The 12,867-nt window shown below is 42.1% G+C and overlaps 1 protein-coding gene across 6 annotated transcripts in view; it reads left to right on the forward strand.

Moving 5' to 3' along the window:
* The first annotated feature begins 5,768 nt into the window (after positions 1 to 5,768).
* Positions 5,769 to 12,867, forward strand: part of Ckap5 (cytoskeleton associated protein 5) — a 103,068-nt gene continuing 95,969 nt past the window's right edge. For 3 of the 6 annotated variants that reach the window (XR_015682889.1, XM_087651838.1, XM_087651835.1), the window contains exon 1: positions 5,769 to 5,831. The gene's annotated coding sequence lies outside the window, so the exon portion shown is untranslated. 6 annotated transcript variants of the gene reach the window in all.

Genomic DNA, 12,867 nt, shown 5'->3' on the forward strand with positions numbered 1-12,867 from the left:
AAGAGAGTAGCAGTGTACTTACACAAAATAAATCTTTTTTGAAAAATGAATAAAACAGGCTGGAGAGATGCCTCTGCCATTAAGAGCACTTTCGGCTCTGGTGGAGGATCTAGGTTCCGTTCCCAACACCTACTACATCCTTGCTCACAACCACCTGTAACTCTAGGTCCAGGGAATCTGACACCCTCTTCTGCTCTCCATGAAAGCCAGGCACACTCATGGTGTAGGCAGGTAAAACCCTCCTATGTATAAAATAAAATGTGTGTGTGTGTGTGTGTGTGTGTGTGTGTGTGTGTGTGTGTGTGTGTGTGTACATGCATATATTTTAAAAATCACCAAAATGGGTTGGAGGAACAGCCTATCAGTTAAGAGTGTCTACTGCAGAAGACTCCCAACATCCACATGGCAGCTTAAAACTGCCTGTAACTCCAGTTCCAAGGAATCTAACACTTTATAGCTTCTATGGGTAATGTGCAGACATATACAGCATTTAAATATATATATTTGAATAACCAGTGAAACAAACTACCTAATTTTTGCTAATTACATTAAAAATGAGGTCACTGCCTTTCGGTATTATAAAAACAGTGGAACTTAAGATGAAAAGGTTTGTGGTCCATAGGATGATCTTATGAAGAGAATTTTTATATTGATTTAATGTGTGTGTGTGTGTGTGTGTGTGTGTGTGTGTGTGTTACTAAAGATGACACTATGCACATGTATGTGGCACATCAGAGACAACCTATGGGAGTCAGTTCTGTGACCCTGTGAACTCAGGCATCAGTCATGGGAGCAAGCATGACTGCTCCCATGGAGCCGTCTCTCAGACCCTGACAGGAAGGTCTTTGTGACATGAACTGACACTTATCTGAGCCTAGGCCTAAAGAAAACCGAAAGGTAGCAGCAATTAGCAGCTCAGAAGTGTCTGCAAGAGCTAAGGACGAAAAGGGTATTAACACTTGAAGTCTCCAGATCTATTTACGGACATAATTATAAAGGAAATGTGGTGAAGGCTCTGGGGATGTAGCTCACTGATAGACCTCTTGCCTAACGTGCACGAAGGCCTGACCTGCCCCCTCAGCACTGCCACCAAACAGAGGGGAAAACAATTGACTCCCTTTTCTGTTTGCTTGAAATCCATGGCGTTTCCTCACAGAAAGATGATGCTAGTGTTGTCTGTCTGGCCAGTCTCTGTTTTCAGGCATTCCCTTGCTTGCCTATTCATTGGTCTTCTAGATCATTCTCCTGCCCCACATAGGGAACGGTTTTGTTTCTAGTTAAGACTCCATCTCCGGGGCTGGGGATTTAGCTCAGTGGTAGAGCGCTTACCTAGGAAGCGCAAGGCCCTGGGTTCGGTCCCCAGCTCCGAAAAAAAGAACCAAAAAAAAAAAAAAAAAAAAAAAAGACTCCATCTCCAAACTTTGAACTTCTTAGCATAGTGTTAAAACAGATTCAGACAGCTCAAGATTAGACCCAAGGTTAATAATCGGCTTGTCTCACTTTGTTGGACCTAAAAAGCCAAGAACTCACATAGCCTGTCCTTCCCTGTGGTTTTTGTCCTCTGTGCCTTAACAGTTCGTTGATGGCTAATGAGGTTTCTATCTTTCCCTTTGCCTCCTTCCTCTTTTATGAGACTGATGTTCCTGTGGTCAAAGTTCCCTAGAATAGTCTGCATTTTGGAGGCTGGAAACAAGGACTATAAGAAAGAAATTGTTTAAAAAAAGGGGGGGGGTTATTTATTCCTTCATTTAACTGGTACCTATTGACTGCAACCAAGTGTAAGCTGGGAAAGGCTTGGTGATCTTGGAAACCAGTTAAAGCACAAATCCCATAGCCACTTGAGATGTGTACTAGTGTCAGCATCATCTCCAGAGGATAATTCAGAGCACTTCAGCTGAAGGCAGAAGGAATTTAATCATTTAAACTGTTCCTCTCAGGCTGAAAATATGGATCTACATCCCAGGGTTGGGAGGTTTTGACCAGGATGCAGTCTGTGATTATGAACAGAATGAGCACCTGCTCCGACCCAGGTGGACTTTTAAAAAGGCCTAACAGTTATCCAGCAGCCACAGTACTGACATGAGTTTCTTCTTTCCGGTTCCAACGATATAGCGTTTGCTTTGATCCCTGTTATGTACTGTGCTGTGCTACACTTGTGTAGAATCATTGGGAGGACCCTGGGATGGAGTCACAAATAAATCAACTAAGTACACAAAATTACCTGGGCTGCAACAGGTAATTTTGGCCAAATGCTTACTGAGAACCTACTATGGACAAGATACTATACTATACAGGCTTCTGCGAGACCTTAGAGGTTCTGCTACTCCCCTTCCTCCTATCTCTCAGATCCATCTCCCTCCTACCTCCTATCCATCTGCTCCAGCTACATTAGCCTCCCTGTACCTCAAACCTGCTAGGTATGCTCCAAACATAGGGCTTCTGCCTGACACTTCTACATAAAATGACCAACTCCTTCACCTTCAAGTCAGCTCTAATATCATCTCAGCAAGACCTACACGCAGGTGGTGGCGTGCCTTTAATCCCAGCACCCCTCGAGCAGGGGCAGGTGGGTGGATCTATAAGTTCAAGGCCAGTGTGATCTGCACACCAAGCTCCACTCTTTTAGAGGAGCTGGAGAGATGCCTTGAACAGTAAAGTGTTTGCTGTGCAAGTAGGAGGACCCTGGTTCGATCACTAATATTAACAGCCATGTTAAAAAAAAAAAACTGGGCACGGTAATATATGCTTGCAATCTCAGTGTTGGCAATGTGAGGATGGGAGGAGCTCTGGGGTTTCCTAGCAAGCCAGTCCAGCTACAGTGGTGGTCTCCAGGTTCATTAAGAGCCCTGTATTTTTAAAAAGGAGAAAAAAGGGGTGGAGAGCAATTGAGGAAGAAGTTGAAGTCTACTTCTGGCCTCTACATGCATGCACATACACATGTATACACAAAATTACAGTCTAAAAACATACTACATAATTTATGTGTTGGTTTTCTATGTCTCCTCACTGTAACGTGAGTTCCTTTAGTGAAGGGAATTTTTGTACTTGTCTGATTTGTTCGCTGACTAGTCTAAATGTCTAAAACAGTTCCTCCAAAAACTAGGTATTCAACAAATAGTTGTCAAATAAATAAGCGAATGGATTCAGACATCTAATGCATACTTCCTAATAAGGTTGAAGTCAAAAATATTTTGCCATCTTCTTCTAAAGCTCTTCAGAACCCAGTCAACTCGCATCCTTTACTGAGCAAATCTGAGGTAATCATCAGCCTCTCCTTTAATAAAGCATTCTTCATATAATGTCTAACAATATTTAAATAAACATATATATTCCAATGGCCAAGTACCTAGAGAAGACTATTTCTGTATACTCCTTCTTCATTGTGCAAAGAGCACTGTTGCTTTGACTAGTTCCTCACCTTCCTCACATGTAAGTCTGTTCTTCCCACCTCTCTTTTTCTCCTTCCTCTTGCCCCTGCAGTCTCACTCTACAAAAAGCAATTCCCAGATCAATACCACTTAAGACTTAATCTAGTCTTCCAGCTTCTTTCGTAGCCACTTAGATGATTCCATTTAAATGTCTCATTGGTACCTGAGTGTAAACAAGCTTAAAGCTGACCTCCCTTCCCTTGAGACAGGCCTCTCCTGATTTTCCATTTCCACGTGGGCAGTAACAGCTCTTCTAGGCTCTGGGTTCTAATCTTAGCACTCTCTTGGTCTCATTTTTTCAAAATAAGGCTCACCTCTGCTGTGATGGCTATTCCTGCTTGTCAACTTGACTACATCTGGAATGAGCTTCAATCCAGAACTGGAGGACACACCTGTGATCCAGATCTTGAGGCTGGAAGGCACAGGCTTTGACCTGGATCTTGACATGGAGATCTTGAGACATAGTGGCCATGAAAAGCTTAGGCCCAGGCCTAATTTAATCCCAGAAGACTGGGATTCTAGAGAACCCTTTACCCAGAGTGAAGTGTTCTACTGATATCCCATAATTTATGTAAAAGGTTTCCTTTGATAGCCATGTGATTTCCAGACTTCTGTTTCTAATATCCCAGTGGGTCAGTAATATTCTTACACCTTTTCTTTGTATATGTGCATAATAAATGCCTCTTAGTAGCATTATTGGGCTGGAGAATCTATAGATCTCAAAATTGTCCTCCTAAAAAGTTGCACTCAGATTTAATAGTCAAGTTGAACATTTGCTTCTCCAAATTGTCTTTGTTCTGAGATAGCATCCTCCAGCCCTGGCTGGCTTACCATGCACTACATAGCTAAGGCTTACCTTAATTCCACATTCTTGCCTCTACCCCTAGAGTGCTAAAATGACAGTTGTGAACCACCGTATTCATATCTTTCTTCCCTAACTCTTGGTTTCTTGTTTGTTTGTTTGTTTGTTTGGTTGGTTGGTTGGTTTTGGTTTTTCAAGATAAGGTTTCTCTGTGTAAGCCTGTGCAATCCTGGAACTTGATTTGTAGACCAGGCTGGCCTTGAACTCGGAGATCTTCTGTCTCTGCCTTGTCATATTAAATCCTCACATTAAATTTGTAAAAAATAATCATTATTATATTATAACCTAATATTGTAGAAATGTTGGATATTGATTCAAGAAAGAATTTTAGCTGGGTATGGTGTTGCATGTGCCTGTAATCCCACGACTTGGAAGGTGAGGTGGAATGATGCTACATTTTTGATGCATCCTGGTCTATAGTGCCAGTTCCAAGTTATCTTGGACTACAGATTGGAACCCTGTCTCAAAGACTAAAATAGTGCAGGCAAGATGGTTCAATGGGTAGAGGTGTTTGCTGTCAAGTCTGGGGACCTGAATTTGAATTCCCAAAACCATACGGTAGAAGGAGAGAACCAATGCCTAGCAAGTTGCCCTTTGACTTTCTTAACCACTACCCATCTATAAGGCAAATAAAATGTAGTAAAATAGATTTTTGATAATCATATTTCATCAAATGAAGCCTCTCCTTTTTATAAGAATTTGATAATCACTTGAGAAGGTATTGTAGTTCATAAAATCCTTACATTAAATTTTGGATTTTTTTTTGTTTGTTTGATTTTGGTTTGGGGTTTGTTTTGTTTTGTTTTGTTTTTTGAAATAGGGCTTTTCTGGCTGTCCTGGAACTTGGCTCAGTAGACCGGTTGGCCCCGAATTCGAGATCTGCTTGCCTCAGTTGGGATCAAAGGCATCACTGCCTTTAATTTAAACTTGTAAGGAAATTTAAAATATTTAAATATTTATATTAAATTTGTAAGGAAAACATAATTATCCCATTTCCTACACAAAGAAACTGAGGTCCGGATTAACTGAGAAAAGTGATTTGTTCAAAAGAAGTACAAGACTACTATTTAGCATCCTGCCTCCATCCGAGGCTTCTTCTGCTACATCCCAGTTGCCTCTTGGTTTCCTCTCAGCACAGAACAGTATCATCAATATTTGCGATTGCAAGCTCTCAAACAAACAAAGAGGGCAGAGGTGTTGACAGCAGTTTAAGCATCAGTAGTTAGGTAAAGGCAACGTGATGATGGCTGAAAATGCATAGTTTTCCACAAACCTTTCGTTTTTCTATCTGAAGCCTTGGTAGCCATTCCTCCAGCCACTGGCTGACAAGCACCTGACAAGCAGCTCTAGGAAACGCAGCTGCGCGCGTTCCCTTTAAGGCCGCAGGCGGCGCGTGCCCATAGCCCTTTCAAACGGACCAATAAAGGGACGATAGGCGGTTCTCCGAGGACCAATAAACAACGAGGACACTGCGGGGTGTGCGGCGGCTCAAGCGGTTTTAAACGGCTTAGAGCAGGCCCCTCGGTTCTGACCCAGCGGAGGTGAGTGGACGGTGGGCCTCACTTGTTCGCCTGGACCCTGAGGATCCGGCGTCGCGCGCGCTAGGGGACCCACAGCCGCGGGCGGGGCCCTCGCGGACGCGCGCCTCCGCGTTCTCGCGAACCCGGCAGGTCTGAGGCGGCGAAGCGGGGCGGAGGCCTGGGAGCCCGCGGCTGGCAGGGCGGGGGGCGTGGGCGCTCGCTTGTGTTGGTGACCGGGGCTGGGGTTCAGGTGAGCAGAGCACGCGGCGGGGAGCTACTGCAGCTTCAGAGGTTCGCGGGCGGCGCCGGGCCGCGCCCGAAGGCTGAGATGTCCGAGGTTGGGGCGGGGGCCCTGCCAGCAGGCCCTTGGTGGAGTGCGCCTCGCGGAATTGTTAAATGAATGAACAAGAGCACGGGAGGGCTGTTGTGGGTGTGAAGGGCCTAGTTGTCTCAGAGCGGGACCAGATCCTGGTGTCCGAGCCTGCCTTCATACCTGCGTCCACTACCTGCGATGATTTTGTAAGGATTCTGTTCGTTCACCGCCCCGCCCTTGGTTTTCTCCCTCAGAAAGTGTCAGCAGAGTTCAGGTATTTTGCAGCTGTGAAGGTTTCCGGGACCAGTACAATAGCCAGCAGTGTAGGGTAGGTTAGCCAGGCCTTGCCACTTTAAGGCTCGATAGATGAGATTCTCACTTTTTAGCTCTTAGCAAATCGTTGTTGAGAGAGCTGACCAAAGTCTCGGTAATTGCTATGCAAGATTGAATGCATCCCATTTTGTTTCTTGCGTAGGGCATGATGAAAGAAATGTTGTCAGAGTGGCTGCTGTGTGTTAGAGAATATATTCTTGTTGATGAATCTTAACAATGAGTTTCTGATTCAGCACCAGTAGAGGTTTTGCAGAACTTGTCCCAAATTTATGCACGACTCTTAATTCTCCTAGGAACCAAGGCATTAAATCTTGGCCCAGATAGGATGCTTGTCTTACATTATGCATAATTATAGAACTGAAAACTCATTTTTAGAAAGGTGAAATCCCTTTTTTTCCATTTTCATCACCCTGAAAACTCCTTCTATGACCTAAAGAGCAAGAATAAGTCAAGCTAATGGTCATTTGAGACTTTTCTAAAGTGACTGGACTAGTAAGGTTTAATGAAGAGAAAATCAAAATCAACTTTTTTTTTTGTCAGCGTAAGTTAAATCAAGGTAGTAAACCTGTAATGAAAAAAATTGTACACAAAACTTGTTTAAATTTTTTTTTTTTTAACATGGGGCTGGAGAGATGACTTTTAGTACTTTGCTAAAGTACTGGTTGCTTTTCCAGAGCAGCTGGGTCTAGTCCCAGCAGCCACAACCATCTGTAACTCCAGTTCCATGGGGACTGATACTCTCCTCTGGCCTCCATGGGTGCTGCATATACATGGTACACAGACATACAGGCAAAACACACACACACACACACACACACACACACACACACACACACACATATATTTTTAAAGATCTTTTATGTTTACTTTTGTGAGTGGGTACATATGCTTGATGTCAGACAAGTTGCTGGAGTTCTATCGTGTTGGTTCCGAGGATCAAACCTTAGTTGTAAGACTTGGCAGAAAACACCCTCACCATTTAACTCCCCCTTTCTGGTCCCAAAATTTTACCTAAGTTTTTAATGCTGTTCACTTAAGGAGGTGGCAAGCAAAGGTATTCCATAACAATATGCCATATACCTTCCTCTCTTTTAAAGTTTGGATTATCAATTTTGAATTATGTGGAGTGGTATGTGGTAATTCATCAGTAGCAGTTCAGTCGATGAATAAATAATTTAAACCTGGGTTTGGAAAAAGCAATTAAAAATAACTCACTTCTTTAACAATCGCTTTGGATAGTGTTAAAATATTTTTCCCAAGATTTATTTTATGAATGTTCAGTCTGTGTATGTATGTGCATTATGGATGTGTTTGTTCTCACAGACTTCCTTCAGAAGAAGGCATTGGATGCCCTGGAACTGGGGTCACAGATGCTTATAAGTAGACATGTGGGTACTGGGAACCAAACTTGGGTCCTCTGCAAGAACAACAAATCTTAAGTCTAAGCTGTTTTCTCCAGTTCCCATTGGTTAAAAGTCTTGATAAAGATGAAAACTTGCAAGGCATGATGGTTCACACCTCTAATTTTAATATGTGGGAGGCCGAAGCAGGAGGATTGCTGTGAGCATGAGACCAGCCTGGGCTATATAGTTAGTTTCTGGCCAAAATGGATTACAGAGTGAGGCCGTCTCAAAAAACAGCAGAAAAACCCAACAAGAGCAAATGAACATTTTATATTCTAGTGAAGCCAGGATGTCGTGTGTCCTGCTGAGATTGATGGCTGTTGGATGGTAAAACGTTATTCTAGATTCAGGGAGCACACTTGTGAGCCAGGAAAAAAGCACCTAAGGGAATTTAACACATTTATCTTCTGAACAATTTACAATGGTAAATTATAGTTTCTATGATCCCTCTAGCTTAGCCTGGGGCCTTGAACAAAGTAAATTCTTAAATGTGTTTACTAGCAGTAGCTAATTGTGATGGCTTGTATATGCTTGGTCCAGGGAGTGGCACTGTTAGGAGGTGTAGCCCTGTAGGAGTAGGTGTGGCCTTGTTGGGGGTCTGGGCTTTAAGATCCTCATTCTCGATGTCCGGAAGCCAGTCTTTTCCTAGTGACCTTCAGATGAAGATGTAGAACTCTCAGCAATCCTGTACCTTCCCTGCCTGGATGCTGCCATGCTCCCATCTTGATGATAATTGACTGAACCTCTGATCCTGTAAGCCAGCCCCAATTAAATGAAATGGCCTTATAAGAGTTGCCTTTGTTATGGTATCTGTTTATAGCAGTAAAACCTTTACTAACTAAGACAGAAGTTTGGACCAGGTACTGGGGTAATGCTGTAATAGGTCTGACCATATAATAGGTCTGCTTTTGTTTGGAAGGATGTGGATTTGGGGACTTTAGATTTGGAAAGCAGTGGAATCCTTTAAGTGGGACTTAATGGGCTATCCTAGTAGGAATATGAAAGACTTTGTTGCCCAAAATGGTTTGAACTGTGCAGAACTGGCCTAAGAGGTTTCAGTGGAGAAGAATTTCAGTATGTGGAGTAGAGACTGTATTTGTGGTATTTTGGTGAAGAATGTGGCTGTTTTTTGCCATTGTGTGAAGAGTCTGCCTGAGGCTAAGGTGAAAAGATTTAGATTGCTTTGAGGAAGGAAGTCTCAAAACAGCCTGGTATAAATTCTGTTGTGTGGTTAAAATATAAGGTTCAAGTATTAAAGGGGCACCAAGAAGTGAAATGAAACTGAATCCTATGCCCTAGGAGATAACAGATTAAGGGAGTGGGATTTGGGGGCAAGATCCCACCCAGCCAAATTTAGGTGCAGGCATGGTGGTAGGCACCTTTAATTCCAGGAGACAAAAACCAAGCAGAGTTAAAGGCTGAGACAGAGCAAGTTCTAAATGAAGGAAAGCTTAATAAGTCTAGTTTTAATCCCAGCATTCAGAAAACGGAGCCATACAGATCTCTGAGTTCAAGGTCAATCTACAGAGCAAGTTTCAGGACAGCCAAGCTTAGACAGTGTGGTACTTGGAAAACAGAAAGCTGGTAACAGAGTAAGGGGGCCATGTTCCAGCCCTAGCAAGCAGCAGAACTCAAGCTTGAGTTCTGAGAAAGATTATGCAGAACCTGAATTTAAATGCAAGTTAGGTAGCCAGAGTCTGTGCTCTCAGGGTCATCATATATAAAGTAATGGCTTTTTTTAAAAAAAATTAAAGAACAGATTTAAAACAGAACACACTCCTCTTCCTTGACGTATTTACCAGAGATATGAAATATGGATAACAGGCATGGTATTTTTTTAGGGAGCCAGTTGAAAATTCAGTGTTTACTTTATGGGCAGCTATGAGTATGGTAAGACAAGGGGGAGCTTAAAATTGGCACTTGTGTATAGCTTTGAGATAGAGGAATCTTGCTATACAACCCTGGCTGGCCTGAAAACCCCTATGCAGATTAGTTTGGCCTTGAAGTTGGGGTCCTGCCTTTGCCACCTCTATGCTGGGCTTTACAAATGTATACCACCCCTGCCAGCTTTAAAATTGAGATGTTAATCTAATTGTGATTGTTTCTTGGTGGTTAGTGTTAGAGAGGTTTGAAGTTTTGAATGATTCTCATATTATTACATATATTGAGTTCAAAGATGTTACTTAGTTTTTTGTTTTTTAATTTTTATACTTATTTTATGTGTGTGTTTTGCCTGCATATATGTATGTGTACCCATGGTATCCAGGTCCACAGAGGTTGCCTATAAGATAGTGTTGGGCCCCCTGGTACTGGACTTACAGGTGGTTGTGAGCCACCATGTGGGTTCTGTGAACACAACCTATGCAGGAGTAGCAAGTGCTCTCAACTGAACCACCTCTCCAGACCTACTTAGGTTGTAAGCAGTGCACCTATCTTGACTCCTTAATAAACTTCCAAAACATTAAGTTTCTTTCTTTTGGCCTTCACTTTTCCTGTTTTCTGCCCAGAATGTCCCAACCCACTTTGCCTTTATCTCAAACCTATGTTAACAGGCTTACTACACATTTCAACTTAAATGTCAACTCCATAAAGAAACAGTTTTCTAAGGTCTCAATTACAATAGCTGTCTTAGTGCCTTTTACCTCATTACTCTCTGTTTTATGTCTTCTTATTTGATTTTTTGTTTGTTTGTGTCAGAATTCCTCACAGAAATGAAAGTAGAGTGCACATTTTTTTTTCTCTGTGAGGTTATATTTGTACCTTACACAATTCCTGGAACAAAGTAGACTGGTCAGTGAGGCATGATGGAGCACACCTGCCAGTACTTAGGTGGCAGAGGCAGGAAGAACAGGAGCTCAAGGTTATTTTTGACTGTTAGGAAGTTTGAAGACAGCCTGGGTTGTGTGCCCACTTAGGACCTGAGTTCCATCCCCCGGACCCACGTGGTGCAAGGAGAACCAACTCCTACATCTAACCTCCATATGGATGCCAAAGTGGTGTATGTATACACACACACACACACACACACACACACACACACACACTAGGTTTTTTGGTATGTGTTTTTTTTTCTTTCTTGTTTTTTTAAGCAATGCAAGTAAATAGTAGAGAAGTCTTGAACAAAAGTAGTCTAAACTGACATAGTCTTCTGTATGTGATGAAGTTAAACAAAGACAGTATGTAACTGTGTCAGTGTTTGGTATTTTTGGATGTGAACTATCGCAACAGATAAGATCAGAAGTCTTCTACTAAGAAAACTAGAAAATTCTTAGGTTTATGTTTGTGTTGCTTGTGTAGAAGTGCCTAGGCCCTCATAAAGGCCTTCACTAACATGAGAACAGTAGGACTGGTACAGCCCTGAACTGCTGTCTGCATGGGCCTGTGTTCTCTTGTGCTGTGGTACATAGACACTTGAGTCGGGATTAAAAGCAAAAAAATAAAGAATAGTTTTACTGCCTTAAAAACTCAGCAACCATGTCTTTTTACTGTTCTTGTAGTTTTCCTCTTCCAGAATGTGACACATAACTGGAGTCATTCTACCTTATGTACTGTGCTTAGACTGACTTCTTTCACTTCACTGAAAGGTTAGATTGTTCATTTTTTGAAACAAAGTCTGATGTAATCTACTGAACTTACTATGTAGCTGAAACTGACCTTCAACTCTTGATGCTCCTGCCTCTACCTCTAAAGTGCTAAGAGTACAAGTGTTCAAAATTATAGTGGGCCTTAGGAGTTTTATATGGACCTAGTTTTTACTTCATTTGTGTAAATTTGTTGGATCATATGGTTAAACTATGGTTTAGTTTTTGTAGGAAACTGTCAAACCCTCTTCCAAAGTGACTTACTATTTTGCAGTTTCATCAGAAATGAATGAGATTTCCTATTGCTCCACATTCTTGACTGCACTTAGTTTTAACAAGTTTTTTTATTTTTTATTTTTTTAATTTTCTAATCATTCTAGTAGAAATTTAGTGCTGCTTCTACCTTTAAAAATGTCATTTAAAAATGTCTACCTTTCATGACATTGACATTTTGAGAGTGATAGTTTGTCTGTGTGTGTGTGTGTGTGTGTGTGGGGGAGAGAGAGAGAGAGAGAGAGAGAGAGAGAGAGAGAGAGAGAGAGAGAGAGAGAGAGAGAGAGTGTGCACGCGCACAAGTGAGCAAGTGAGCAAGCGAATTTGAATGCATACACACTGTAATTGTGCGTGTGTGGAGGGCCAGAGGACCACTTATTGGAGTTGGACCTCTGCTTCACTGTGTGAGTGCCAGGGGTTGAACTTGGACAGTTTGGCAGCTGCCTTTATACACTGAGCTATCTCACTGGCCCTGTTAATGTGATTTTTGCTTTGTATTGGAGACAGGGTTTTTCTATGTAGCCTTGGCTGCCCTGAAACTTGTTCTATAGACCAGATTGGCCTTGAACTCGGATCAGCCTGTCTCTGCCTCCCTAGTATTAAAGTATTAAAGGCATGCGCTACCAGGCCTGTCATTAATGTGATTTTTTAACAGTGCTTTAAGAATACTTTACACTTGCCCAATCCCTAGAGAGTCAGGTTACTCCTGCTTTGTATTCAGCTTCATTGGTAATATTGACCAGGTTAGGTAATAAAATTACTCTTTCTCCTTTTCCATACCTCTTCTTTAGAAGTGAGTTGCCAACTGCCAGATGTGTCCAACCTTTTGTGGTGGTGTCAAGTAACACAAATGAAATAATATGCATGGATTTTTTTTTTTTGCAAAAATAATTTCATGGTGTTTTAGGTAAGTTCTCATATGCATCAGGCCCTTTAGTCATAGGTTAGACATGTCTTCAAGTCTAGACCATCCTGAAAGTAGGTGAACAGTTTAGGTGCATTTCCTGGAGAAATAAGTATCCATATATTTTATTTGGAATTTTGTAAGGAAGATTTATTTCTCTTGCTTCATTTTACTAATTTTCCTGAGGCACAGGGAATTAAACCTTGGCTTTACAAAACGGCCATTCAGAGCCTGCCCCACATGTGGCCCA

Source organism: Rattus norvegicus, chromosome 3 (assembly GCF_021556685.1).
Source record: "Rattus norvegicus strain SHRSP/BbbUtx chromosome 3, alternate assembly SHRSP_T2T, whole genome shotgun sequence".
NCBI classification, from domain to species: domain Eukaryota; kingdom Metazoa; phylum Chordata; class Mammalia; order Rodentia; family Muridae; genus Rattus; species Rattus norvegicus.